Genomic DNA, 4,382 nt, shown 5'->3' with positions numbered 1-4,382 from the left:
ATAAAATAAAATAAAATAAAATAAAATAAAATAAAGCCAGAGGCATTACACTGCCTGACTTCAAATTACAGTATAAAGGTATAGTGACCAAAACAGCATGGTACTGGCATAAAAATAGACACTCAGACCAATGCTTGATCCAGTGTAAGCATGATTTAGCAACACATTACGTGAACTTGCTGAGGTCACATTGTAAGTGATGGGACCAGGGCTTGGGTTCCAGTGTTTAATTCCCAAGTCTATGTTCCTAACGTTGTACTTGCTTTATGTCATCTCTTAACACTTCCCTTTGACTTCCAAGCTTCACCTTTCATATCCCGTGAACACATCTGTGCTCATGCCTTTGATTCTTCCTTGGTTCTCATTCTCCACTGTGTGTGTTTGGTCAAAATTTTTGCAAATTTTTAAAGGATAAGTCTTACATTATGAATTACTATCTAATTCTCAACTATAAGTCACCACGTTTTTCTCCATCTTCTCATTTATAGTTCTCTTGTAACGCTGATCTCGTTCCGCCTTTCATTACACAATTGCCTATGTTTTTTTTAACCCACCTGGTGCCCTTTAGGACAGGATGATGCTCTTTATCTTGGTGTCCACCTAGGATGCTGCTTTTGCCATAGCACGGGATCGATAGCACTTGTTAAGTTGAAATAAGACATAAACAGGTTGTATTTCCCTTTATCAGTTATCTCCAAACTGATCTTTAGAGATTCCTGTTGTCTTTAGATCCAAAATTTACATAAAATTTAAAAGAGAACCTAAAATTACTCTTGGGCAAAAAGAAAGTTACATAAAAAAGTGTAAAAACTTAAATGTAAATCAATAGGGCACTAGTTGAATAAAGTTCAGTATATTCACAGCTGTAACGAGAAATATGTTTATAAACAGCTATGCAGGGATCCTGGACTAAAACCAGTCAATTAATTGAAGTGCAGAAAAGCATGTATAGTTTAAGAAAATGGGGGTGAGGATATAAATTGTATGTTTATGTATATGTGTATTTATGATATAAACACAAACAAAACAGAAGGGTTATATATAAGTATAAGTAAAGTGAGAAAACAAGGTGAGGGGCATGGGGGGAGAAGCTAAATATCTCTGAATATACCTTACTTTATAGATTCAACCTCTGGAACCAGGAAGATGTCTTACATATTACGAGGAAATATCAAATTTACAAAACAGCAATTTCTAAAAATTGAAATCACAGTGGAAGAAATAAACTTAACCATGTGTGGTGGGATTATGGTATAACCAAATAGAGGATTATTTCAAGCAATTTCAAAATTTGATTACATCTCTAGTGGGATTTACTTTATGGTTAAAAATAGCTTTAAAATAAATTCAAGCATCTGCAGTAGTCAGTGTTGATATAGCATTAGATATTCTGTTGATCATCTGAGACTTTTGTGTGTACATTGTGTGATAAATAAATACTTATATCATTGAGACCAAAATTACTAGTGTAAGAGAAAGAATATTGAGGTGTCAGATTGAAGAGATTGAATAAAAACTCCACAGTCCTGAATTTGCCTTAAACTCATTACAGATCTCATAATGAGTTTCTTCATTAACAACAAAACAACCCCTTATTTTCTAGCCTGGGTCACTGATAAGGCCTGCAGCAGTGAGCCCTCCTAGTGACCACAGTGTGGTCTTTAAGTACCATTTCCCAATAAAAGAAAACATGGGGAAATGTCTGATTCTAGATCTGGGACAGGTAAAGTGATGACAAACTGGAACCATCTAGCTGGAACCCAGGAAGCTATTATAACTTTACAGAATGTGTCAAAAGACATGGAAGCCAGCTTGGTGAGACATCTATTGGCAAAAAGAGGATAATAACTTTAAAAAATATATTTAAATCTGTGCTCATAATGACACTTAAATCCAAACGAGATTTTTGTTGCTGGCTGGAATAACTGGGACTGGACTAACCTTTCTGCTGTAAAAAGCTGGAAAACTGGACAGAATATATATAGGGAAAAACACAGTTTCCAAACAGTGGACAATTGGTAATTCAGATTCCAATCCCTCAGAAAAGGTGAGCTCAATGCTTGCCCTGGATTTCTGTGTGGAGGCACTCTTTAGACCCTGATTTAATAAGGGGGATCTTAGGTAAAGCACGTAGTCTTTCTGAGCTGAGAAAACAAAGACCAGAGTTTGAGGAGCTAAAGTGTCTACAAGTTGTAGGGCAGAGAATCAGAGAGGAGGGAGCTATGAAGAGACAGAGCTACAGAAATCTACATATAGGTTTCCTTGAGCTTTTTGCTGAATGCTAAATCATCACTGCATTACACAAATGCATATGGTGTAACTACAAGGTTGGGGAAAGAACCACAAGAGAGCTCTAAGTTAAGTAATTCCCAGATCCCCCACAGTGCTGGAGGCATAAGTGTTCTCACCAATCCGAGTGGAGTGTCCTGTTGAACACTGGGCATTGAGTAGAGATCCCAGAAGGGATCAAAAAGAGCCTCAAAAGGGTCAAGTAATCATTCAGTAACTTAAATGTTTTCTAGAACACAGCCCAACACTCTCTTGAGAAAAAAAAAACCCTTTGAAGGAATATCACTGATGGTTTTATAGGTATGAATTTGTCAAAAGTCAGCAAACTGCATACTTTATGCATGTGCTATTTATTATATGTGATTTATACCTCGATAAGGCCACAAAAATTGGCCAAAGATTTGAACAGACACTCCTCGAAGGAAGATGAATGAATGCCCTGTGTACACTGAAAAGATGCTTAACATCGTGAATGATGGGGAAAAGGAAAATTAAAATGATAATGAGAAACTACTACATAACTAGCAGAATATCTAAAATCCAAAAGACTGACCGTACCATGCACTGGCTGTGACATGAATCAACTGGAACTCATATGCTGCTGGGGAGAATGTAAAATGGTGCAGTCACTTTGGAAAATTGTTTGGTGGCTTTTTAAAAAATTTAACATATGACTTACCATCCCACTCCGCCATCCCACTCCAATACATGTTCCCAAGAGAAATGAAAAGATATGTCCACACGTGACTTTTACATGAATATTCCTGGAAGCTTTATTCCTAATAGCTCAAAACTGGAAACGACCCAACTGTCCATCAGCTGATGACTAGATATATATATTATCTTATATTTAGGCAATAGTACTACTTAGCAATAATATAACTACTGATACATGCACCAACATGGATAGCTCAAAACTGGAAACGACCCAACTGTCCATCAGCTGATGACTAGATATATATATTATCCTATATTTAGGCAATAGTACTACTTAGCAATAATATAACTACTGATACATGCACCAACATGGATACACCTCAAAAACATTATGCTCTTAATTTGATTACATGTATAAAGATTCTATTTCCAAATAAGGTTGCATTCAAAGGTATTTGGGTTAGGACTTCTACTCACTACTGTCACTGTTAAGTGAGACCTTCTCTGGCCACCCCTATCTAAAATTGCGGCCCTTCCCCCAATACCCCCAATCACTGTTTCCTCCTCCTTTCCTTAACACTGACCACCATCTAACACATTTTATAATTTACTCATTTTTTAAAAATTGCCTTCTCCCACTGGGATAGGAGCTTCATGAAGGCATGGAATTTCATATCTTTTGTTCACTGCACTATTACTAGCTCTACTAGGCACTCAATAAATATTTCTTGAACAAATGAAAGAATGTTAGGGTAGGCTAGATGCTTTGGCCAGGGATGCACAATGCAGCATCTCTGCCGATGCATATTGACCTAAGCACCGTTACTTCTACATGAGAAACAGCCTTGTGTGTTATAAACTCTACAAATAGCTAAAATCATCTTGATCTGCTCATATCTCCTCAGTTTGTGTGTTTTGTTTCTGCTTAACTAGCATTCTTGTTCTCAATTCATTTTCACCAAGACTTTCAGTTATCTTAGGGGATTCACAATTTCCCTTTCATGAAAGGGACAGAACAATCATTGCTGAAGCAGGAGAACAAAAGGTGTCTTATTATGTCCTCTTTCTGATACATATCCGTCCCTGGCTCTCATGGCAAAGAGAAAAAGTCCAAGCTTTTTTGATTTTTGTCTACCTTTATTTCCCCCAGCACCACCCCCGATTCCTCTCCACCAGTGCTTTTTGAAATCCATTAGTGGGTGGAAAAAACAATTTACTGAAATGTGACCAGGATTCTTAAAATTTGTATATAGTAGGAAGAGTAGAATAAATTCAAATTGTGTCAGGTAGTTTCAGTAAGTAGTGCTTCCTGAAAATTTTATTTTGGGTAAGGGTGTGTGTGTTAGGTTTTAATGTAAAAACTGTTCTATACAGACATTCTGTCTCTCTGTCTCTCTCTCTGTCTTTCTCTTTCTGTGTCTCAGCTTGGATGATCT

General features: G+C 36.9%; 1 pseudogene; it reads right to left on the bottom strand.

Annotated features, from left to right (window-relative positions):
• LOC103610786 overlaps positions 1 to 2,984 on the bottom strand; it is a 16,703-nt pseudogene extending 13,719 nt beyond the window's left edge.
• Positions 2,985 to 4,382: the final 1,398 nt, after the last annotated feature.

The sequence above is a fragment of the Galeopterus variegatus genome, unplaced genomic scaffold (genome assembly GCF_000696425.1).
Source record: "Galeopterus variegatus unplaced genomic scaffold, G_variegatus-3.0.2 Scaffold11790, whole genome shotgun sequence".
NCBI classification, from domain to species: domain Eukaryota; kingdom Metazoa; phylum Chordata; class Mammalia; order Dermoptera; family Cynocephalidae; genus Galeopterus; species Galeopterus variegatus.
The sequence above is the reverse complement of the archived record's forward strand: the minus strand, read 5'-3'. Positions and strand labels throughout refer to the sequence as shown.